Source organism: Aquarana catesbeiana, linkage group LG01, assembly GCF_042186555.1.
Source record: "Aquarana catesbeiana isolate 2022-GZ linkage group LG01, ASM4218655v1, whole genome shotgun sequence".
In the NCBI taxonomy this organism is placed as follows: Eukaryota; Metazoa; Chordata; class Amphibia; order Anura; family Ranidae; genus Aquarana; species Aquarana catesbeiana.
This window is the reverse complement of record NC_133324.1, coordinates 476,886,097-476,912,243: the sequence shown is the minus strand read 5'-3', so window position 1 is coordinate 476,912,243 and position 26,147 is coordinate 476,886,097. Positions and strand designations below refer to the sequence as shown.

Here is a 26,147-nt window from a genome sequence, read left to right as displayed (position 1 = left end):
ATGGTCAGCCTGCTGTGGGAGGAGTTGTCGGGTGGAAGAACTGAGATGATAGCGTGTTAGGCTGTGGTGGCCCTTGAGGGACCCTCTTTCTGGGGAGGGGGTGTACCTCAGACCTGGAGCTCAGGAGCTGGGAGGGAGCCTCTCTCTACACGGTCATTGAGAGGTGTCCTTTACCAGGAGCAGGAGGAAGACAGCGGGGAACAGGGCCAGGAAAGTCATTCAGGAGGGATCAATGCTGGGGTCGGTGAGTGAGAAGCACAGTGTGAAGCTCTGGGAGAGACATGCCAGGATTTATATGTGGAGCTAGAGGGAGATACTGTGGTGTTGTTTTCGAGTCAAATTGTTGCAGCCACGAGGGTTGTCAGGATTTGCATTGGACATGCTGGGATCAGTAGTCCACCAAGTGTCAGTTAGCACATCTATTCTTCTCAACTAAAACGCTTGCTACCACAAAGGGGACTGCAGACCCCTGCCTGTAAAGGGCTACCAAGAAAATGTTAGGACTTATTCAGAGTGAGGCCTAGCCATGTGCTAACAGTGACAGGAACCTTCAGTGAAGTGAAGCAAGTGATCTCAAGTAGTGTGCTGGAGGAGATGTGCAGAGGAAGAGACTGTTAAATTTAGACTCCACCAACATTGATTTAATTTAGAAGTATTCATCATCTGGGCATCCCATGTCCCTTTTCCCCATCCAGGTTTAATCCCCTAATAAAAAAACAACAAAAACAAGCAAGAGACTGTTCACTGAGAAGCAAAAGAAAGTGTGCCTAAAATGGAAGTCTGACAAGCAGGGTGATGTGTGGATGTTGAAACATGCAGCGACCCCACGGGGGCACCGCTACATGTACAGTATGTGTGGCTTTATATCCCCTACTGAATAGAAAATATGAAGTATTGTCCTGGTTCAAGATGGAAGATCGCTAAGAGTGGTATATCTGTGCTTTTGAAGATGCATTCATTATTGTTTTTGTGTGCAGCCCTATATGGTCCAATCCGTGCCTGTGTCACAGCGGACTATGTATGGCTTCTCCAGCATTAAAAAATGTTAATTTGATTGTAGCATCCTCCTAGGTAGGTGCTAGGAAGTTTATATAGTTTTTGGCCTTTCTGCTTAACAGAGAAGTAGACAGGCAAATTAAGGTGCTGTCTGCTTAAGAGAGAGCAGTGATTGATTAGTGCTCAGTGTGTGGCTTATGCTGTCTTGATGTTTTGCACTGATCCAATAGCAAGAAGGCATATTGTAGAGTGGGAAGAAACCCTGTCAGATGAGAGCATGGATGTAGATAGAGCCCTGGCCAATTAGAAGGGGATGTGCCCCAGGGAATGCTGGGTGCTTGTATTTAAGTCTGAGGGGCACATGGGCTCGGGGTTCCAGTCCAGCCCACCTGTGAAGAGAGAGGTTCAAAGTGGGGAGGAGGCGGCTGCCTCTCCCCAGCGTGGAAGGCCATGCAGTCTCCAACTGCAGATCTGAGGGCCTGCAAGCTACAACCCAGGGTTCCTGTGCATGGTGACTGAGGGAGAAAGTCTATGGATCTGTCATGTGTCACTGTTATAGAGTGCTGCTTAGAAGTTGGAAGGATGCTACCAGCTGTCCCTGTCCCTGTTAGTACAGACCCTGAAGGGATCCTTAAGACTGTGTGTGTTGATGAACTCTCAATCTGGTTCTAGAAGTCAGCTGAGTGTGTGAGCTTTAAGCACTCCTCGCCCCCTGGCATGTAATTTTTTTTTTTTGGGGGGTGGGTGCCTAGTTTTGAGTGGGACTTCCTGTCCCTATTCCTGCTTCCGACTATGGGCCGCCTAGGCGACTCCTCCTCTCCCCCTGGACGGCCCCTCCCTCTCGGCAATTTTCTGGGACACTTCACAGGTCCCAGAAGATTGCCTGCCCACTCAGAGAGTGCAGTGCGACTCGCGCATGCGCAGTGCGTGCCTGGCCGTGAAGCCGCAAGCTTTCATTGCCAGGTGCCCACAGTTTCAATGGAGGCGCCGCGGAGAGGAGGGGGAGAGGAGCGAGGCTCCGTGTGGCCGCATCGCTGGACCGTGGGACAGGTGAGTGTCTGTTTATTAAAAGTCAGCAGCTACACTTTTTGTAGCTGCTGACTTTTAATAAAAGAAAAAAATGGAACTCCGCTTTAATTTGGCGTATCCTATTAATTCCCTTCTCCTATCCAAGTTCTCCAAATAAACCATAAAAATAAATCCCCTAGACTGGTCATTGGAGACAACGAGCGGAAGAGTGTGTGCACCTGGCTGTGTGAAATACCGTGTAACTGGCTGCAGGGTAATCAGTGGGATGCCCAGGGGACATGTATTTCAGCAGTTCCTGCAGGAGCAGTGCCACATTATTTAAAAATTTTCCATTTGATTCAGCTAAGACACACATTTTTTAAAATTTGAATGCTGAATGTGTCTATTCTTTTAATGAATTACTTGGCTCGATGCTCTGTTTTGCTCTTTAATTTGTTATCTTTGCCTGTGTAGGGGGGGCTAAATCACTATTTGGAATACTATGCATGAGCAACATGACTCATTCTGGGAGACCTTCAGCTGTCATTGGTTCCAAGACTAAATCAGACTACAAGGACAGCAAGTACCAGCAATTTATTTGATTAGTGGACAGGAAGAAATTTCATTAAAAAAGTCAACTACTGGAAGAACTCTTTAAAAGAGCACGCAAAACATATGTACTGACACAACTGTTGTTCTATGAACACAGCAACAAACCAGGTAGACTCTTGGCTAGGGTCACGCAGTCACTATGTCACGTTGTCACTATGTGACAACAACTTCTGGGAACACCCACTCCAAAAATGACAAAATAGCCTCTCAATTCCAACACTTTTACAGCAAACTGTATAATCCCCCCCCCCCGGCGAACCAAATCTTGTAGGATCGGACAATAGAGTGAAACTGATCAGAGAATTCTTAAGTTGATACAGTCCCTCTCCTTTAACTTTATTGCTACCTACCGTACAATTTCCTTACTCAATGTGGACGTTAAGCTGTTTTCAAAAATCCTAGCAATTCGACTATTCCAACATGTACCAAACCGGGTGGGACTAGACCAAGTAGGTTTTGTCCCAGTCAGAGAGGCTAGTGACAACACTATCAAAGCCCTGAACCTCCACCACTGGCTAACTTCTAACCAAGGGGAAGGCTTTTTCCTAGCGATGGATGCAGAGAAGGCGTTCGATCGAGTGGCCTGGGACTATATGGTTGAAGTTTTAGGAGCTCTGGGTATTGGTGCCATAATGCGTGCACTCATCTTATCCTTATATGTCAACCCGAGAGCTAGAGTTATAGTCAATGGCCACTTGTCGAGCGCCTTCTCTATCCATGATGGAACGAGACAGGGCTGTCCCCTATCACCTTTACTTTATATCCTCACCCTGGAACCCCTCCTCCATTATATTAGGGAAAACTCAGATATCAAGGGGATAAAGGTATATGGCCGTGAATTTTAAATTGCAGTCTTTGCAGATGACGTGTTACTATTTCTCTCTTCCCCACTAATATCCTTGCTGAATCTCTTGTTAGTTCCTGAACAGATCAAAAATTGAAAATCAATTATTCAAAGTAATTTGCCCTGAAAGTTTCTCTATCTCTGGACCTAATACGACAATACCAGGTAAATTTCCCATTCCAATGGAAAACGGACACTGTCACATACCTAGGCATACAACTCCCTGTCAACTTATCAGAGCTCTATACTAGAAATTTTATGGCAGAAATGGAGAACATGCACCGAGATCTCCAGAAATGGGACGCGCCCTCCATCTCTTGGTTCGGGCGTGCTTCCATTTTAAAAATGAGGATCTTTCCACGCATGCTTTACAAAATGCAAACGATTCCAATCCGGCTGCCATCCTAATTTTTTGCGGCATATAGGGCTATGTGTAGGTCCCTCATATGGGGCAACAAACCCGCACTAATCAAATGGGCTAAGTTAGTGTTGCCAAAGCCTAGTCGGGGGATTGGACTCCCAGATCTACAACGCTACTACTGGGCAGTTCACCTGACTAGGGTGGTGGACTGGAAGATCCATGAAAAGTGTAAAGGTTGGGTTGGTCTTGAACATCTAGCCTCTGGTGCTGAACTAGGTATAGTACTGTGGTTCCAAAAAGAGCACATATCACTCTCTCTTTGTGCTCATCTACTAATTGGAGCCACTCTGCATGCGTTTGACAGGGCGTGTACTATGTATACGCTTTCCTCCAAGGACTGCTCGATCACCCCTCTTAGGGGCAACCCTACTTTCGTTCCAGGCCTAGCCAGGAACTTCCTGGCAGCAGAATGGCCACACAGGGAAATTGAGGCAAGACACTTTTTCTGGAGAGGGCGGTTCAAAAAACACAAGGAATTGGCTGAACTATCCAATATCGCGAAGTTCCCTTTCTGGTCATACCTGCAACTGAAACATTATCTAGACAATCCAGCTCGTAGAGGGAGGTTTACTAGGGACCCGACGGTTTTTGAGTCTCTCTGCATTAGTTCCTCTCCCCAAAGCCATGTAATATCTGCGCTCTACGCCTCAATGTTTGGGGAGCGTTACGCCACTTTATGCACTGACCACGCTTTTTGGGAATCTACACTAGAAATAGAATTAGACGAGGCTTCCTGGGATCGAATACATCTAGGTGGTACAAAATGCCAAATATTCTACATAAATTTGTACCGGTGGTATCTGACCGCTGCTGGAGGTGTGGCGTGAAGAAGGACACTCTTCTTCATATCTGGTGGACATGCTCGCTGATTCAGCTGTATTGGCGTAAGGTCCATGACACGACAACCCTGATTACTTCACTCCCGTTAGAGTTCACACCGGCACAATATTTACTACATCATTCACAAATCCCCAGAAAACGCTATTTCAAGTCGATAGCTATGCACATGATCAACGCTGCTAGGCTTTGTGTACCGGTCCACTGGAGGTCCACGTCTCCTCTATGCAGGAGTGGACCTCTTGTATCCACCACGTTGCAGTGATAAAGGAGCTGATATATACCACTCTCGACAAAATATCTGAATACTCAGCCATATGGGCAGATTGGTACACGTATCGAGAATCTCAGACCTACCAAGAGCTGATACAACATAGCAAGTGACATGTCCCGCGAGAAGGGGACTTGGCAGCAAATGATCCTCCTTACCGCTCGTCAATTGCCACAAGATACAACTCGACATGTTAGAGATGGAGAGGGTAGCTGGTGGTGGTCCCACCCCCTCTCCTCTGTTTATCCTCTGAATTCTTCCTCCCCCCTAACTTTTATTTACCCTTTCTCTCTCCCTTCCCCTTCTAGCAAAATAGATATGAAAGGGCACAGTGGGACCAGTAACAAAAAGTGTGGACTGATATTGCTCCCACACCCCTTTTGGATACCTCAAGCGACCTAACCAATGGCGCTCCTATATACCTTGTTCTTAAATATCAGACAGTTTGTGGTTATTCTCTACAATAAATTTGAATGAAGGGTACAATATTGGGAATAGCTAATCACATGCCGCAGGAACAGGATGACTCCCTCGGATCTTAATAATCATATAGGCTATGGGTGGAGTTTTTAATGTGTATGTATTAGTTTACCTGCAGTGATGTCAATGGAATCATTTACTGTATTGTGCATGAAAACCTTTACTAAAATCTTTATGAAACAAAAAAAAAGTCAACTACAACTAAGCAGAAGCCAAGAACATTTCAAAATTTGTATTCGGGACTTAATGTGTAATGGTCATGTAAAGAAACATCACAGCATTGCAGAAACTGTTCTGTCCACCAGATGTCTTGCTGATTATTTGTACCTTATTTATACCTGTGTTGTTAAATTTACATGCAAAATGTGTAATTTACTTAAGAAAATCGTATGTGCTGTGCAGGCTCCATCTAGCGTTCTTTTTTGGTATTGCTGCAGTTCTGTTTATTTCTTTTGATGTATGTGTAAATAGGAAGTTTTCAGGATGCAGGGAATTATGGGTAGAATCTTGGCAGGAAGTGAACCAGTCACCATTCTTTTTAACACATTGCAGGGAGCAACACATGTATTTCGCAATCTATCGCCATCACTCCTTAGAGAACTTAAAAAGTAAGTAATGTCTCCTTACCTGTTTAGTTTTGCTGTAATCCGTCCTGTTAGTTTTACTGACATCACTGTCACATGCGCTTCCCTTCCCCTCCCCTCATTTATGGCATGCTCTGTGTGCAGTCCATCCATTGACAGGGTGCCGTGAATGGGATTTCCTCTCCCAGCGGCACAGCACTGACTGCCTTCTCCTCGCAAGACTACAAAGTTTCTCCTGCATCCTGGAACTCCTCATGTGACTGCGTGTCGTCACATGGGGAGTAAACCTATTGCATCCGAGAATGCGATGAGGAGAGGAGAGCTGGAGCAGGACTGACAGGCACGCATATACCCAGAACAGGTATATACCGGTATATAAAAAGCAAAAAAACAATGTAATATGCTGGGTATGAGTGGCGGTCCAGTAATGTCAGATCGCGCATGCGCGATATTATGAAGAGAAACAGGAAAGGGCGGAAATTATATTCTACACAGACTCAAGATGATAGTACTAAAGATGGCGCTGCCTTATCCCAGAAGACAACACAAACACTCACAACACAAACTTTAAAAGTTTTAAAATAAAGTAAGTAATAGGCTATTCTGACTTGATTAGACCATGTAATGCTTGTTAAACGGTAATTACATTTAAATGGATGAAAAGGACCATAGGGACTGCAGAGTTTACTTTCTCTTTAAAGCATAAGATGTTGTTATTGACGTTCAACCATGTTTTAATCAAATAGTTTCAACAGTGTGACTTTTAAAAAAAAATTTTAATAGCATTTATAAACATTCAAATTGTACCTGAGCGTTTTTCAGTTGTCTTCTTTTATTTGAACACTGAATGATAAGACAGACAAGCAGAAAATAATGTGAATAAGTTGGTATTTATAAACAGTCATATACAAAATCTTCATTTTGTACCTCCTGATCTCCAGGTACAGTGGTACACATAGCCTCTCTCTGCTGGAGCTCCATTCACAAAGGTGGTACTCTACATGCAAATTCACAGATGACACTGACCAGACTTGTTTGCTACAACTTACCATAGACACGGAGCAGAAGGGACTCCAAACTCTAGTAGGCTGCATTGGATTTGTTTCAGTACAACTTACCATAGACATGGAGCAGAATGGACCCAAAACTCCAGTAGGCTTCACTGGATTTGTTTCAGTACAACTTAACATAGACATGGAGCAGAAGGGACCCCAAACTCCAGTAGGCTGCATAGGATTTGTTTCAGTACAACTTACCATAGACACGGAGCAGAAGGGACCCAAACTCCAGTAGGCTGCATTGGATTTGTTTCAGTACAACTTACCATAGACATGGAGTAGAAGAGACCCCAAACTCCAGTAGGCTGCATTGGATATGTTACAGTCATAGATTCCACTGAATGTCCTGTTGGGTTGCATTATCTGGAGATTCTGATTCCCATGCAATAGATTGCCTATTTCTAATAATGTGGAATGGTTCAGAATCCATTTAAAGCCGCTTAGGAACGGGGAGGGCTTGGAGAGCCAGATATAAAATGGCCCGCTTGACCTTTCTTTCATTAGAAAGTCCTTGCGATATGGTAAGCGTACATCTGACTCCTTTTTGGTGGTGGTCTGTTTCAAGCGGTGAAGTCTTTGGTTTATCATGGTTCCAATTGTGCAAAGGAAGAAGGTGGACTCTCTTCACATGAAAATTATTTCTGCACATGTTTTCATTAAAGGTCTTTTTTATGATTTAACTGTTACAGCGCAACACTTTGTTTATATGTTATTTACTGTGATAAATAATATCTCATGGTGTTCATGCAGCTATTAGGATATATTAATATTCACATGTGATAAACAAGCGCAGTTATTTTTCTTTTGTATATGAGCGATCACTGCCTGTGTATTTAGCGAGAAAGATATTCACTGATTGCATAAGAAAAATATGCACCTGATTAGGGGCGGTAATAATTTGCTGGAAGGGTAAATAAAGGGTGTGTGCCAATGAGGTCAGCTGGCTTAACTCCTTCCTGTGTCACGTCCGAACACATAATAATTATACAGGGTCTGTGGCTGATTAACCACTTCAGCCCCGGAAGGTTTTACCCCCTTCCTGACCAGAGCACTTTTTACAATTCGGCACTGCGTCGCTTTAACTGCTAATTGCGCGGTCATGCAATGCTGTACCCAAACGAAATTTGCGTCCTTTTCTTCCCACAAATAGAGCTTTCTTTTGATGGTATTTGATCACCTCTGCCGTTTTTATTTTTTGCGCTATACACGGAAAAAGACCGAAAATTTTGAAAAAAAATGATATTTTCTACTTTTTGTTCTAAAAAAAATCCAATAAACTCAATTTTAGTCATACATTTAGGCCAAAATGTATTCGGCCACATGTCTTTGGTAAAAAAAAATGTCAATAAGTGTATATTTATTGGTTTGCGCAAAAGTTATAGCGCCTACAAACTAGGGTACATTTTCTGGAATTTACACAGCCTTTAATTTATGACTGCCTATGTCTTTCTTGAGGTGCTAAAATGGCAGGGCAGTACAAAACCCCCACAAATGACCCCATTTTGGAAAGTAGACACCCCAAGGAAATTGCTGAGAGGCATGTTGAGCCCATTGAATATTCATTTTTTTTGTCCCAAGTGATTGAATAATGACAAAAAAAAAAAAAAAAATTACAAAAAGTTGTCACTAAATGATATATTGCTCACACAGGCCATGGGCATATGTGGAATTGCACCCCAAAATACATTTAGCTGCTTCTCCTGAGTATGGGGATACCACATGTGTGGGACTTTTTGGGAGCCTAGCCGCGTACGGGGCCCCGAAAACCAATCACTGCCTTCAGGATTTCTAAGGGCGTACATTTTTGATTTTACTCCTCACTACCTATCACAGTTTTGAAGGCCATAAAATGCCCAGATGGCATAAAACCCCCCCAAATGACCCCATTTTGGAAAGTAGACACCCCAAGCTATTTGCTTTGAGGCATGTTGAGTCCATGGAATGTTTTATATTTTGACACAAGTTGCGGGAAAGTGACAAATTTTTTTTTTTTTTTTGCACAAAGTTGTCACTAAATGATATATTGCTCACACAGGCCATGGGCATATGTGGAATTGCACCCCAAAATACATTTAGCTACTTCTCCTGAGTACGGGGATACCACATGTGTGGGACTTTTTGGGAGCCTAGCCGCGTACGGGGCCCCGAAAACCAATCACCGCCTTCAGGATTTCTAAGGGTGTAAATTTTTGATTTCACTCTTCACTGCCTATCACAGTTTCGGAGGCCATGGAATGCCCAGGTGGCACAAACCCCCCCCCAAATGACCCCATTTTGGAAAGTAGACACCCCAAGCTATTTGCTGAGAGGCATGGTGAGTATTTTGCAGCTCTCATTTGTTTTTGAAAATAAAGAAAGACGAGAAAAAACATTTTTTTTTTTCTTTTTTCAATTTTCAAAACTTTGTGACAAAAAGTGAGGTCTGCAAAATACTCACTATACCTCTCATCAAATAGCTTGGGGTGTCTACTTTCCAAAATGGGGTCATTTGGGGGGGTTTTTTGTGACCTGGGCATTCCATGGCCTCCGAAACTGTGATAGGCAGTGAAGAGTGAAATCAAAAATTTACGGCCTTAGAAAGCCTGAAGGCGGTGCTTGGTTTTCGGGGTCCCGTACGCGGCTAGGCTCCCAAAAAGTCTCACACATGTGGTATCCCCATACTCAGGAGAAGCAACAGAATGTATTTTGGGGTGTAATTTCACATATTCCCATGGCATGTTTGAGCAATATATCATTTAGTGACAACTTTGCGCTAAAAAAAATAAAAAATTGTCTCTTTCCCGCAACTTGTGTCACAATATAAACCTGAAAAAAAATACTGCGCTATCCCTATAATTGTATTATCATGCAAATATGCAAAAAAATATGTGAATAATAAACCAGAAGTAAACCTAAAAACTCCAAAAAGACAGCTGCAACCTCTAATGTGAGACAACCCACACCTAAATAACTATGTAAATAATAGGCTGCGCTTCCAAGAATTAGACGTGGTCATAATTGATAAACCAACTGAGTGACATTCAGCATAAACCAAATATAATAATAGAAAAAATTGATATCAGCAAAGTGAAGATCACACTGATGGAATGGTGGGGATACAAGAGTTCAACAATCAAATGCAATTATAGTGAGTCCATATATTAGAAAAATAAAGTCCTTGAAGATATAAGAAATTGAACAGAGAGAAGGAGAAAAACACCCGTTCTTCCAGTGATAAAAACATGCAAAAAAAGGGACTGTCTCCCTAAGGAGCGTGATGTTGCTGGGAGATCCTCCACCTCAAATAAAAAGGGCCCCTTACCAGATCCAAAGATCTCCTGTCACAGAGATCTTACGCACAGGTGGCTGTGTCCCCCAGCCACTGGGTCTCTGTTGCGGTATATATCACAGGCCACCACTCCAGGGAATCAGCCAAGTGTAGTTGTATCCGCTCCCAATCCACAAATATGTGAGAAAAGAAAATGCTCCATAGCGTAATACAGTATAAAACTCTTTAATAATGTAAAAGAATAACACTTACAGTGTATGCAGTAAAAGATCGCTTAAAATTGTGCCGGCCGGCTTCAGCTGCTGCCCGTTCCCTCCGGGTTCAGCGAGGTGTGGTGGTGACGTCAGCACGCCGCTCCTCCCTACGCCGTTTCGACAGAGCTGTCGTCTTCCTGGGGTACGGGCGGCGTGCTGACACACCACCTATATAGGAAACAAACACAGACAAAGGAACGCCCCCTTCTGAGATCAGGGCGTCCGAGGCCACCGCCGCCATTTCTATTGAGGGCAATCGGGACCCATGTATTACTAGTTGGAATGTAGTTACTTGTGGGACAAAAGAAAAAATATAAAAATGTATATCAGCCGTGTAAGCCGATATTCCATCTTACAAACATAGAGAACTGGTGGTTAGACAAATAAGAGACAAAATCTTCCCATCCAGTGACCTAATAGTTTCTAATGTAGGATAATGTCAACATAAGGTTCACACCATCCCTGTGAAAATATTCACATCGAGTAATCCATTAATTTAAGGTGTAGGGTATTGCACACATAGGGGTCACATCATCCCTGCGAGTATTGGACAATGTATGGCTGTCTGTTCCACCTATGGATTCCAAAGTATGGTAAAAAATGATAAACACAAAAAAGGTTTACACAAAAAAGGAGTACCCTTAAAAAAAGGGGGATAAAAAACAGCTTCACTCCTTCAATTTTAAATGACACACAGAGAATTATCTCATGTTGACGAAAAGCATAAATTAATACACTACTAGGAAGGTCCAAAAAATTAATTAAGGGATACAGTCCATGCATCTTATTTACTAATGGACAGATATACCCTTAGGGATATTTGAGACTATCTGGTCAGTGTGTAAATTACCTATGCGCCTCAAAAAAATCCCAACCTGAAAAAACTTTAAAAAGAGATTGAAATTTAATGACCCTCCAGGGATGAGAATATGGAAAGAGGGAAATAACACCCTTACATTGTCCAAAACACCTTCGGACACCATGATCTCAGGTAAAGGCCATAGAGTAAACTGTCTAACTATTGTCAATGAAAGCGTTCACATCGGTATCAATATTTAAACCATGGGGGGTATAACACCGGACACGATGGATCCAGGTCATTTCCAATCTGGACAGTTCCCTGACCAGGGATCCACCCCTCCAGTGGGCACTGTACCTGTCTATTCCCAAAAATAAGGTGTTAGCAGGATTCCTGTTATGGTGTAACGCATAATGTTTTGATACCGAATGGTATTGGTAACCATTCTTGATGTTTGTAATGTGTTCTCCCAACCGGACCTGCATGGGGCGTTTAGTTCGACCTATATATTGCAGCCCGCAGGGGCATTGCAATAAGTATACCACCCCTTTAGTGCTACACGTAACAAAAGGTTCAATTTTATGGACCCTAGATGTGCTGAAGGATGTAAAAGACTCAGTTTTCCTTTGTTTACACCTATTCAGAGAACATATCTGGCACCTTCGACATAGGTGGTAGCCTGATAAATTCTGGAAAAAAGAGATCTTTTTAGTGGGCGGGTCCACTACATTAGGGGCAATTTTGTCCCGTAGTGAGGGGACCCCCCTAAATACTATTTGTGGTTTATCAGGTAAAATCGTTTTAATAACCCTATCATTCTCTAGGAGGTGCCAATGTTTACGCAAGATCCTTGTGATCTGATAATGTTGTGTGGAAAAGCCCGTGATAAACGGTAATGATGGTCCCCCCGAATTGCTTCTGGGGGCGTCATTTAATAAAGAAACTCTATCTATGGATTCCACCTGTTGTTTAGTTTTAATCAAGAGTTCTTTGTTGTAACCTTTTTCTTCCAATCTTTTGGATATGATGTCCGCCTGTATCCTATAGTCTCCGATGTCGGTGCAGTTACGCCTCATTCTAGTGAACTGGCTTTTCGGGATAGTCTCACACATGTGGTATCCCCATACTCAGGAGAAGCAACAGAATGTATTTTGGGGTGTAATTTCACATATTCCCATGGCATGTTTGAGCAATATATCACCCACTCTTCTAACTACTTGAAGACAAAGCCCTTTCTGACACTTTTTGATTACATAAAAAAATAATTTTTTTTTGCAAGAAAATTACTTTGAACCCCCAAACATTATATATTTTTTTAAAGCAAATGCCCTACAGATTAAAATGGTGGGTGTTTCATTTTTTTTTTTCACACAGTATTTGCGCAGCGATTTTTCAAACGCATTTTTTGGGGAAAAAACACACTTTTTTAAATTTTAATGCACTAAAACACACTATATTGCCCAAATGTTTGATGAAATAAAAAAGATGATCTTAGGCTGAGTACATGGATACCAAACATGACATGCTTTAAAATTGCGCACAAACGTGCAGTGGCGACAAACTAAATACATTTTTAAAAGCCTTTAAAAGCCTTTACAGGTTACCACTTTAGATTTACAGAGGAGGTCTACTGCTAAAATTACTGCCCTCGATCTGACGTTCGCGGTGATACCTCACATGCATGGTGCAATTGCTGTTTACATTTGACGCCAGACCGACGCTTGCGTTCGCCTTAGCGCGAGAGCAGGGGGGACAGGGGTGCTTTTTTTTTTTTTTTTTTTCTTTATTTTTTTTTTTTCTTTATTATTATTATTTTTTTTATCTTATGTTAAAACTGTTCCTTTCATTTTTTTTTTTTTAAATCATTTTTATTGTTATCTCAGGGAATGTAAATATCCCCTATCATAGCAATAGGTAGTGACAGGTACTCTTTTTTGAAAAAATTGGGGTCTATTTCTCCTCTGCCCTCAAAGCATCTGACCACACCAAGATCGGTGTGATAAAATGCTTTCCCAATTTCCCAATGGCGCTGTTTACATCCGGCGAAATCTAAGTCATAAAATGCTCGTAGCTTCCGGTTTCTTAGGCCATAGAGATGATTGGAGCCACTCTGGTCTCTGATCAGCTCTATGGTCAGCTGGCTGAATCACCGGCTGCATTCTCAGGTTCCCTGTTGAGACAGGAGAGCCAGAGAAAAACACGGAAGACGTTGGGGGGGGCATTCCCTCCCACTGCTTGTAAAAGCAGTCTAGAGGCTAATTAGCTGCTAGGATTGCTTTTACATGAAAGCCGACCGCTGGCTGAAAAGAATGATACCAAGATGATACCTAAACCTGCAGGCATCATTCTGGTATAACCACTCAAAGTCGTGAATGGCGTACCTGAAGACAAAAAAATGGTTAACAATAAAGCACAGTAAACGGTAAAGTATAAAAAATTGCATACCTGAAAAGCAAACATGATAAAACATAATAACAATAAAACATTGCAGAATAGAATACAGTAAAAAAGAGCAGTACAATAGAGAGAATAGAGAGAGAGAGAACAATAAAACGACAACTATTATTTTTTATTTTATATTTTTGTGTTTTTTTTTTTTTTTTTTTACACTTTTTTTGTAACTGTAACTTTTATAACTGTAACCGGTTCCAGGTTCGGGTCTCTCAAAATGCGATGGCATCTTGGGAGACCCTGTGAAAGTGTGCCTAGTCTGTGCAATGCTGTACCCTACGCTAATACTCAACTAGTGAATGGTAGCGTTCAAAACATTCACCAATGCAAAGACCAGGATTGTCAGGACACGAGAGACAATAATAGCGGGTGTCACGCGTATATCCGCGCTTGCTGCAGACACGACATCTTTTTTGGGGGGGTTCGTTGGGTAGGGGTACTCGGGAGGACATAAAGAAAATACCTCTCATGCAGCCGACTGCATTTGGTTGGGAATGTGAATGGGGGAAGTACGGGCGCTGCAGAAGTGGTGGGTTCCCAATTAGAATTGGCGAATGCAGCAGGAAGGGCATTATGGGCACGACGGGCCTGTGTTTGTCTTTTTGGTGGCAGCGGGACACTACTTGTGCTTGCCACCTCACCAGCTTGAACTGCACTTATGGGACTCGCCACGTCACCAAGTGTTACTGCAGTGCGGGTTTGACTACGACCGGGGTGTACTAGGCCGCTGGTGCTTGCCAGTTCACCAAAACGCTACAAAAAAAAACTGTTAGCGATCGCAGAGATCAGGCCTGACTCTGCGAACGCTGCAGTTATGCGTTTAGTGTTTTGTAAGTGACAGTGATCGATCGATACTGCACTTGGGTGGGCTGGGCCGGGCGGAGGGGCAAAACGCAGGTGCTAGCAGGTATCTGGGCTGATCCCGCTAACACTGCGTTTGTGGGAACCCTAAACTGCTGGGGACGCTAGTATAGATCTGATCAGATCAGATATTGATCCGATCAGATACTATACCATTAAGGGAGGTGTACGGTGCGTGCGTGGGTGTTAGCGGTACTGGCGCTAACCTGACGCTGCCTGGGGCTGGTGTTTGCCAGTTCACCAAAACACTACCAAAAAAACTGTTAGCGATTGCAGGGATCAGGCCTGACTCTGTGAACGCTGCAGTTATGCGTTTAGTGTTTTGTAAGTGACAGTGATCGATTGATACTGCACTTGGGTGGGCTGGGCCGGGCGGAGGGGCAAAACGCAGGTGCTAACAGGTATCTGGGCTGATCCCGCTAACACTGCGTGTTTGGGAACCCTAAACTGCTGGGGACGCTAGTATAGATCTGATCGGATCAGATATTGATCCGTTCAGATACTATACCACTAAGGGAGGTGTACGGTGCGTGCTTGGGTGTTAGCGGTACTGGCGCTAACCTGACGCTGCCTGGGGCTGGTGCTTGCCAGTTCACCAAAACGCTACCAAGAAAACTGTTAGCGATCGCAGGGATCAGACCTGACTCTGCGAACGCTGCAGTTATTTGTTTAGTGTTTTGTAAGTGACAGTAAAACTTTATTAGGGGGGGTTGGGGGGTACCCTAGACCTAAAGGGGGCTACCACTCACTACCCTAACACTGTAACTGTCACAAACTGACACCAATCAGTAATCAGAAAAAAAAAAAAAAATACTGCTTGGTGTCAGTTTGTGACGGGGGGGGGGGGTGGTTGGGGGGGTGATCGGGGGGTGATCGGGGGGGGGTCGGGGGTGTTTTATGTGCCTGGCATGTTCTACTGTGTGTGTTTGTGTTTTGTGCACTTACATGTCTTCTCTCCTCGGCGCTGGAACGGAAACTGCCGAGCCGAGGAGAGATGACATCACATCCTCTGCCTGTGTGAAACTACACACAGGCAGGGGAGGATTCCGATTGGCTGGGAGCGATCGCGAGGGGGGGGCCACGATCGGATGGTCTCCCCCTCGCCTCCCAACGCTCCCAGTGAAATGCCGACCGCCGCTGGCACCGGGGGGGGGGTCCGATCGGACCCCCCGCCCGCGGGAGGCAGATCACGTACAGGTACGTGATTCTGCCTGCCCGTGCCATTCTGCCGACGTATATATGCGTTAGGCGGTCGGCAAGTGGTTAAGGTGGTAATTAAACTCACTTGGTGCCTTATTTGCACTAAATTAGCCTCAGAATATGTGTAATTCATATGTGTTTGGGTTTAAAGGGATGAGGTGGCAACCGTATGTGTAATATAAATAGAGTTTTTTTTTTTTTTTTTTTAATCCAGAAAACAATGTGCATCTATTATTTTTTGTTGCAGAAGTCGGGAAAGCATCGCACCAGCGATCAGCAGATCGCTGATGTCATGCAGGTCTCCTTTAGACTGTCAGTGTATCTGCTTGCTCTTATCTCGTATGAGGAAGCCAATACATTCTGACATGAAGAATCATTGAAAACTACAAGCTGACAGCCGCAAATGATGTCAGGGCTTGTAATTCGTTCATACACAGAGCTCTTTGTATAAATGACGTGGCCGTGTGGGTGGAGTAGGGTTGTCACCTTTTCTTCAAGCCAAACCTGAACATTTTAGCGGCATTATGAGTATGGGATTCAGGAGTACGTTACATTCAGAGTACGGGGTTCAGGAGTGCGTTACGTTCAGAGTACGGGGTTCAGGAGTGCGTTACGTTCAGAGTACGAGGTTCAGGAGTACGTTACATTCAGAGTGCAGGGTTCAGGAGTGCATTACATTCAGAGTACAGGGTTCAGGAGTGTGCTAGGTTCAGAGTGCAGGGTTCAGGAGTGCATTAGGTTCAGAGTGCAGAGTTCAGGAGTGCGTTAGGTTCAGAGTACAGGGTTCAAGAGTGTGTTACATTTAGAGTACGGGGTTCAGGAGTGCGTTACATTGAGGAGTGTGTTATGTACAGAGTGCAGGGTTCAGGAGTGCGTTACGTTGAGGAGTGCATTATGTACAGAGTGCGGGGTTCAGGAGTGCGTTATGTACAGAGTGCGGGGTTCAGGAGTGCGTTATGTACAGAGTGCGGGGTTCAGGGGTGCGTTATGTACAGAGTGCGGGGTTCAGGAGTGCGTTATGTACAGAGTACGGGGTTCAGGAGTGCGTTACATTCAGGAGTGCAATATGTACAGAGTGCGGGGTTCAGGAGTGCGTTATGTACAGGGTACTGGGTTCAGGAGTGTGTTACGTTCAGAGTACGGGGTTCAGGAGTGCGTTACAATCGAAGTACAGGGTTTAGAAGTGTGTTATGTACAGAGTACGGGTTCAGGAGTGTGTTATGTACAGAGTGCGGGGTTCAGGAGTGCGTTATGTACAGAGTGCAGGGTTCAGGAGTGTGTTACGTTCAGAGTACGGGGTTCAGGAGTGCGTTATGTACAGAGTACGGGGTTCAGGAGTGCATTACATTCAGAGTACGGGGTTCAGGAGTGTGTTAGGTTCAGAGTGCAGGGTTCAGGAGTGCATTAGGTTCAGAGTGCAGAATTCAGGAGTGCATTAGGTTCAGAGTGCAGGGTTCAAGAGTGCGTTACATTTAGAGTACGGGGTTCAGGAGTGCGTTACATTCAGGAGTGCGTTATGTACAGAGTGCGGGGTTCAGGAGTGCATTACGTTCAGGAGTGCATTATGTACAGAGTGCGGGGTTCAGGAGTGCGTTACGTTCAGGAGTGCGTTATGTATAGAGTGCGGGGTTCAGGAGTGCGTTATGTATAGAGTGCGGGGTTCAGGAGTGCGTTATGTATAGAGTGCGGGGTTCAGGAGTGCGTTATGTATAGAGTGCGGGGTTCAGGAGTGCGTTATGTATAGAGTGCGGGGTTCAGGAGTGCGTTATGTATAGAGTGCGGGGTTCAGGAGTGCGTTATGTAGAGAGTACGGGGTTCAGGAGTGCGTTATGTAGAGAGTATGGGGTTCAGGAGTGCGTTATATTCGGAGTACAGGGTTTAGGAGTGCATTATGTACAGAGTACAGGGTTCAGGAGTGCATTATGTACAGAGTACGGGGTTCAGGAGTGCATTATGTACAGAGTACGGGGTTCAGGAGTGCATTATGTACAGAGTACGGGGTTCAGGAGTGCATTATGTACAGAGTACGGGGTTCAGGAGTGCATTATGTACAGAGTACGGGGTTCAGGAGTGCATTACGTACAGAGTACGGGGTCCAGGAGTGCGTTACGTTCAGAGTACGGGGTCCAGGAGTGCGTTACGTTCAGAGTACGGGGTCCAGGAGTGCGTTACGTTCAGAGTACGGGGTCCAGGAGTGCGTTACGTTCAGAGTACGGGGTCCAGGAGTGCGTTACGTTCAGAGTACGGGGTCCAGGAGTGCGTTACGTTCAGAGTACGGGGTCCAGGAGTGCGTTACGTTCAGAGTACGGGGTCCAGGAGTGCGTTACGTTCAGAGTACGGGGTCCAGGAGTGCGTTACGTTCAGAGTACGGGGTCCAGGAGTGCGTTACGTTCAGAGTACGGGGTCCAGGAGTGCGTTACGTTCAGAGTACGGGGTCCAGGAGTGCGTTACGTTCAGAGTACGGGGTCCAGGAGTGCGTTACGTTCAGAGTACGGGGTTCAGGAATGTGTTGCGTTCAGAGTACGGGGTTCAGGAGTGTGTTACGTTCAGAGTACGGGGTTCAGGAGTGTGTTACGTTCAGAGTACGGGGTTCAGGAGTGCGTTACATTAAAAGTGCAGGGTTCAGGAGTGCGTTACATTCAAAGTGCGGGGTTCAGGAGTGCGTTACATTCAAAGTGCGGGGTTCAGGAGTGCGTTATGTGAAGAGTGCGTTGTTTAGGAGTGCGTTACGTTCAGGATTGCCTTACATGCAGAGTGAAGGGTTCAGGATTGTTTATGTAGAGTGCAGATGTACATAAATCACGTGCCAGTTTATAACTTCCTTGTACCAAGCTCTGTCCCCAAATTTCTGCCCCCACTCCAGGGCAGAGCGCCCCTCTCTTTCTCTTCCTGACCTTTCACCTCCTCCATGTCCACTGCACAGCATTCCTCTACCCCACAGAAGAGAAGTACTGTACCTTACCCCTTGTCAGGCTGCTGGTGCGGGCTTCGGGAGATGCTGCGGGCATGAGGCTGGAGTGTGCATACCCCACCCTGCTTCTCCTCCTCCTCCTGTTATAGATGCAGGGAGAGCAGGGAGGGTTGTGTGTGCCACTGGGAGAGAATCCACAGCCACTGCAAGCTAGGAGTGCAGGGTTCAGGAGTGCGTTATGTACAGAGTGCGGGGTTCAGGAGTGTGTTACATTTAGAGTACGGGGTTCAGGAGTGCGTTACGTTTGGAGTACAGGGTTTAGGAGCGCATTACATTCAGAGTACAGGGTTCAGGAGCGCGTTACATTCAGAGTACGGGGTTCAGGAGTGCGTTACGTACAGAGTACGGGGTTCAGGAGTGCATTACGTTCAGAGTACAGGGTTCAGGAGTGTGTTACGTTCGGAGTACAGGGTTTAGGAGTGCGTTATGTACAGAGTACGGGGTTCAGGAGTATGTTACATTCAGAGTACGGGGTTCAGGAGTATGTTACATTCAGAGTACGGGGTTCAGGAGTATGTTACATTCAGAGTACGGGGTTCAGGAGTACGTTACATTCAGAGTACGGGGTTCAGGAGTGTGTTAAGTTCAGAGTGCAGGGTTCAGGAGTGCATTAGGTTCAGAGTGCAGAATTCAGGAGTGCGTTAGGTTCAGAGTGCAGGGTTCAGGAGTGCGTTACATTCAGGAGTGCGTTATGTACAGAGTGCGGGATTCAGGAGTGCGTTATGTACAGAGTGCGGGGTTCAGGAATGCGTTGCGTGCAGGAGTGCCTTATGTACAGAGTGCAGGGTTCAGGAGTGCATTACGTTACGGAGTGCGGTACATACAGAGTTCAGGGTTCAGGAGTGCGTTATGTACAGAGTGCAGGGTTCAGGAGTGTGTTACGTTCAGGAGTGCATTATGTACAGAGTGCGGGGTTCAGGAGTGCGTTATGTACAGAGTGTGGGGTTCAGGAGTGCGTTACATTGAGGAGTGCGTTATGTACAGAGTGCGAGGTTCAGGAGTGCGTTATGTACAGAGTACGGGGTTCAGGAGTGCGTTACGTTCAGGAGTGCGTTATGTACAGAGTGCAGGGTTCAGGAGTGTGTTACGTTCAGAGTACGGGGTTCAGGAGTGCGTTACGTTCGGAGTACAGGGTTCAGGAGTGCGTTATGTACAGAGTACGGTGTCCAGGAGTGCGTTATGTACAGAGTACGGGATTCAGGAGTGTGTTGCGTTCAGAGTACGGGGTTCAGGAGTGCGTTACGTTCAGGATTGCCTTACATGCAGAGTGAAGGGTTCAGGATTGTTTATGTACAGAGTGCAAGTGTGCATAAATCACGGGCCAGTTTATAACTTCCTTGTACCAAGCTCTGTCCCCAAATTTCTGCCCCCCACTCCAGGGCAGAGCACCCTTCTCTTTCTCTTCCTGACCTTTCACCTCCTCCCTGTCCACTAAACAGCATTCCTCTACCTCACAGAAGAGAAGTACTGTACCTTACCCCATGTCAGGCTGCTGGCGTGGGCTTCTGGAGATGCTGCGGGCGTGAGGCTGGAGTGTGCATACCCCGCCCTGCTTCTCCTCCTCCTCTGTTAGGGAGAGCAGGGAGGGTTGTATGTGCTGCTGAGAGAGAAGCCACAGCCGCTGCAAGCTAGGAAGTGCACTCGGAGCAGGAGTTTGGGGGGGAGCTGAGCGGCTGTTTTCCTCCCCCTATGCATGTATAACTGAGATCATTGGGCGGCTGGAAGGGGGGGAGAGAGAGGGCAGAGAGCACAGACAGGTGCTGCACAGCCACAGAAGCCGTCCCTGGATCAGCACTGGCTAACATCCTAAGAACAGATTTACGTGACGGTTAGGTCTGAAGGTATGCTGTGTGTCCAGGTTTACGGTAGAGGCAAACCCGGGCATAAGTGTCAAAACCTGGACTGTCCGGGTCAATCCCGTACAGGTGGCAACCCTAGGGTGGAGCCCCACATGACCGCGCTGTTTTCAAAATTGACAGCTAGTACGGGGAAGTTCTCCCCGTACTGCTGCCACAGGGAGGGGGACAGCGGGTGAAGGCTGCAGCAAGGGAACATGTTACACGTTCCAGCCATAAAATGGGTGGAACGTGTAACATGGTCCCAAGGGTGAACTTATTTTTTAACCACTTGCCGACGGCTGCATGCCCATATATAAGTCGGTGCAATGGCAACGGTCTCCCGGCGATCATGTCACGGAGCCTCAGAATGGGGAAGTGCCTATGAAAAACAAGGCATTTCCCCGTTCTGGCTTGTGTCATGACAGAGATCACTGCTCCCTGTCATCGGGAGCAGTGATCGCTGTCATGTGACTTGAAGCCCACCCCCCCCACAGTTAGAATCACTCCCTAGGACACGCTTAACCCCTTCATCACCCCCTAGTGGTTAACCCCTTCACTGCCAGTGTAATTTACACCGTAATTAGTGCATTTTTATAGCACTGATCGCTGTATAAATGACAATGGTCTCAAAATAGTGTCAAAAGTGTCAGATGTGTCCGCCATAATGTTGCGGTCCCAATAAAAATCGCAGATCGCCGCCATTACTAATAAAAAAAAATTAAAAATAAAAATGCCATAAAACTATCCCCTATTTTGTAGAAGCTATAACTTTTGCGCAAACCAATCAATATACGCTTATTGCGATTTTTTTTTTTACCATAAATATGTAGAAGAATACATAGCGGCCTAAACTGAGGAAAAAAAATGTTTTTTTGGGGGATATTTATTATAGCAAAGTAAAAAAGAATTCTTTTTTTTCCAAAATTGTCGCTCTATAGCGCAAAAAATAAAAACCGCAGAGGTGATCAAATACAACCAAAAGAAAGCTCTGTTTGTGGGAAAAAAAGGACGTCAATTTTGTTTGGGTGCAACGTCGCATGACCGCGCAATAGTCAGTTAAAGCGACGCAGTGCCGAATAGCAAAAAGTGCTCTGGTCAGGAAGGGGGTAAAATCTTCCGGGGCTGAAGCGGTTAAAGTGGTTGTATACCCATTTTTTTTTTTTTTACCTACAGGTAAGCCTGTAAAAAGGTTTAGGAGATATTCACTTTGCAGCCGCTGGCGTAAGCGGCACATGCGCTGTGAATGCCTGGCTGAAGGTCCGGCAGACGCTGCTGGACCTTGCCAGGAAGAAGACTCCTGCGTGCATGCGTGGGAGTGACGTCATCGCGGCTCCGGCCACTCACAGCGCCGGAGCCACGAACCCGGAAGACATGCCAAGGGCAAAATGTTAGCTCCCTCGACTTGGACCGGCCTGCCATACGGGGACCTTGTTCTAAGGTAAGTATTTCATAATGAGCTAGTATGTGGTGCATACTAGCTCATTATGCCTTTGCCTTACAGGTTTTTTTTTTCTTTTTTTTACTTTTTTTTTCTGAGGGTATATAAGCGCTTTAATGGTATATTGGTACATAGAGGTGCTGGAATTGAGAAAAAAAACAAAAACTTATTCTTTAATTGTATAAAAGTCTGTGTCATTAATTTGATATATACAATATGACCCCTTTCACACTGCCAGCGGGCTGCGTTGGCGGTAAAGCACCGATAGTTTTAGTGGCGCTTTACCGTCGTTTTAGCGGTGCTTTTCGGCCGCTAGGGCCGCTTTTCGGGCACTTTTAACCCCCGCTAGCGGACTAAGAAAGGGTTAAATGTGCCCGAAAAGCGCCGCTGCTAAAGGCGCCTCTGCTAAAGCACTTTGCATGCGCTTTGGCAGCACTGCCCATTCATTTTAATGTATACACCGCTCTTCCACCACCCCAAAGATGCTGCTTGCAGGACTTTTTCTAACATCCTAAAAGCGCACCGCTCCAGCGTGAAAGCACTTGGGCTCTCACACTGGGGCTGCAGGGGAGCCGTTTTTTAGGTGTCATAGAGGAGGACAAAATACACAAATATTCACTGCAAAAATCTAATTAATACAAATCTAATAAAAAATATTAAAACCAGCGTAACCACTCTTGACCACGTTATAGCCGAAAATCTCCCCAGTTCTGGGAGGGCATCCATGAACATCCACCCAGAACCACATCCCTTGAGCGCCCCGTCGGGAGTGCATCTGGCATGCTCTGTAATCACTGTGTCCTTCAGACACAGCTGATCACAGATCGGGAGAAAGGGCCAATTACTGCAGCCCTTTAGCATGTGATCAGCTGTGTCAAATCACAGCTGATCACATGTACACAAACTTGCCAGTTATCACCATTCCTTTCTTCACGCGCTGTCACAGCATGAGGAGAGGAGAGCCGGTAAACAGCAAGTGTGACAGGGGACATTTACAGTACACTGAAAATCAGGGCACTGATCGTTAGTGTACAGATTATCAGTGTGTCAGGCAGCCCTTCCTTCTCTGAGCTGTCCGCTCAGCTGTCGGCCAATTGCCAGCTCGCATTTCTCTCCACAGTTATTATTATTATTATACAGGATTTATATAGCGCAGACAGTTTACGCAACGCTTTACAACATTAGGGCAGATAGTACAATTACAATACAATTCAATACAGGAGGAATCAGAGAGCCCTGCTCGTTAGAGCTTACAATCTAGGGGGGAGGGTCAAGTTATACAAGAGGGTAACAGCTGTGGGGGATGAGCTAATGGAGAAAACAGTGCAGTTGTTAGATGGAGGCAGGATAGGCTTCTCTGAAGAGGAAAGTTTTCAGGGATTGCCTAAAAGTGGATAAATTTGGAGACAGTCTGACAGATTGGGGTAGGGAATTCCAGAGTATGGGCGAGACTCGGGAGAAGTCCTGGAGGCGCATATGGGAGGAGGTGATGAGGGAGCTAGAGAGCAGGAGGTCTTGGGAGGAACGGAGACGGCGATTAGGTTGGTATTTTGAGACTAGGCTAGTGATGTAGCTGGGGGCAGAGTTGTGGATGGCTTTGTAACTTATTGTTAGTATTTTTAATTTAAGTCATTGGTGCGAGTGGTAGCCAATGGATGGATTGGCAGAGAGGGGTAGCAGACACTGAGCGGTTTGTAAGGTCGATGAGTCTGGCAGCAGCATTCATGATGGACTGAAGGGGGGATAATCTATTTAAAGGTAAGCCAATGAGGAGGCAGTAGTCGAGGTGAGAAATAACCAGGGAGTGAATCAGGAGCTTTGTGGTTTCATTGGTTAGAAAGGGACGTAGTTTAGAGATGTTGCAGAGGTTGAGACGGCAAGCTTTGGAAAGTGATTGGATGTGGGGCCGAAAGTAGAGTTCAGAGTCCAGGATAACACCTAGCACCCTGACATGTGGGGTGGGGTGGATGGTTGTGCCATTGCTCTTGACAGACAAGTCAGGGGAACAGGCACGTGGGGGGAAGAAATATTATAAGCTCAGTTTTGGACAAGTTGAATTTGAGGAATTGATGTGACATCCATACAGATATGTCGGTTAGTAAGTTAGTGATGCGTGAGGAGACTGATGGAGTGAGTTGAGGGGTGGAGAGATAGATTTGTGTGTCGTCAGCGTAGAAATGATATTGACCCAGAGAAGAGGTGTAGATTGAAAATAAAAGAGGTCTCAACCTCTAATAGTATATACGGTATAGATCTCCTCTAATAGTATATACAGTATAGATCTCCTGTAATAGTATATACAGTATATCTCTTCTGTCTGTTATTCTCAGATTTTGCTCTCTAACCATATAGTTGGTTATTTATATTTATCACTGCATAGAGATATTTAAGAATAAATTGCCTTTTTTTTTTAAACTTTACATATTAGCTAAATTATACACCACAATTTTAAGGTTATTAACCGATTAATCGATTAATCAAACCAATAATCGGCCAACTAATCGATTATGAAAATAATCGTTAGTTGCAGCTCTACTAGCCAGTATGCAGAGTAGCGCAGTAGCGCAGGAAGCGTTTGTCTGTAGTAAGTTCTCTCTCATGTCACGCAGCGCTGCACGCTCCCCGGCAGCCCCTCCTCTCTTCTCGTCTATCCCAGATGGTGTCACAAGCCAATGGGGATAGACGAGAAGAGAGGAGGGGGCGCCGCGGAGCAAGCAGCGCTGTGTGGCATGAGAGAGAACTTACTACAGACAGACGCTTCCTGCGCTACTGCGCTACTCTACATACTGGCTAAATCTTGATCTACCTGTCAGGCACCAGCTGTCGGCGGTTGACGGTAGATCGCCGAGCACCACAGATGCGGCTGAAACCGACCCACTCTGAACCATCGGCCCACCGGGAATCTCCCGATAGTCCCGATGGCCAGTCCATCCCTGTTTAAAATGTAAACGAGCGGAGCCCGCTGGGCCCCCTATTGGGCGGGGTCAATGGGCTTGAGCCCAGTCAAGCCCAATGGTAAGTCCGGCCCTGGCCATCAGTACTGCCTATCTGTTCCTCCTCATCAGTGCCGCCTATCAGTGCCCATCAGTGCCAGATATCAGTGGCTCCTCATCGGTGCTGCCTCATCAGTGCCCATCAGTGCAGCCTCAATAGCGCACATCAGTGAAGGAGAAAAATTACTTAGTTGCAAAATGTTATAACAGGAACTAAGAAAAACATAAAAAAAATGTTCAGGCTTTTTTTCGTTTGTCAGTTTATGGCTGCCCTTAGCAGCCCATGTTCACACTGGAAAGTCCTGCTTGCTGTTGACCCTGCTCAGGGAGACCCTGGCTCACCCACCTCCCCTGCAACTTTCCCTCAGGCTTTGTTGCTTCCTGTCCCATAGTGGCTCTGAAGTGCTGCAGTGGTGGTGGCTCCTTCTGCTCCTGCACCTGGCCTGACCCCCTGGACTTGGAGAGCGGGGGCATGTGCCCGGCCCCAGTGACCGGGCACTGAATCAAGAGGATGGTGAGCTTGGCCACAGAACTACTGCTTCTGGGACTTCCACTACTGACTCTCTTCATCGATGTGCTTTGGTCAGCCAGGTGAGACCCTTCTATTACTTTTTTATAATTGGTATGTGATCTGATGGAAGCACGAACCACTGATCAGTGGCTCTTATCTGGGGGTGGAGTTGTGGTCCCTTTCACACCAGCAGACCGATCAGGTCCGCCTGTCCATTTTTAAGGCAGACTCGGTCGGGCCACCCATTGTTCTCAATGGGGAGGTGGATGTAAACAGACATGTGTCCGCGTACACCCACCTGCAGCCGCCAAAAGCAGACAGATGGGGATTAATTCCCAATCTGTCAAGCGTATTGGGAACGGATTCTACTAATCAATTGTGATGAAGTAAAATAAAATAAAATGCCTAGACAAAGATAAAGATAAAGATCAGCGGAACCATTTTGGTTCATA

General features: G+C 45.7%; 2 long non-coding RNA genes across 3 annotated transcripts in view; one reads left to right on the top strand and one right to left on the bottom strand.

Moving 5' to 3' along the window:
• The window catches only part of LOC141102567 (uncharacterized), a 105,422-nt gene that overhangs the window by 19,633 nt on the left and 59,642 nt on the right, over positions 1-26,147 (top strand). The window contains exon 2 of the long non-coding RNA XR_012235156.1: positions 25,577-25,775. This is a non-coding gene — a long non-coding RNA (uncharacterized lncRNA). The remainder of the gene's footprint in view (positions 1-25,576; positions 25,776-26,147) is intronic.
• LOC141102555 (uncharacterized) overlaps positions 1-26,147 on the bottom strand; it is a 49,171-nt gene that overhangs the window by 5,357 nt on the left and 17,667 nt on the right. The window contains exon 3 of one of the 2 annotated variants that reach the window (XR_012235147.1): positions 6,861-6,896. The exons of the other annotated variant lie outside the window; for it this stretch is intronic. This is a non-coding gene — a long non-coding RNA (uncharacterized lncRNA). The remainder of the gene's footprint in view (positions 1-6,860; positions 6,897-26,147) is intronic. 2 annotated transcript variants of the gene reach the window in all.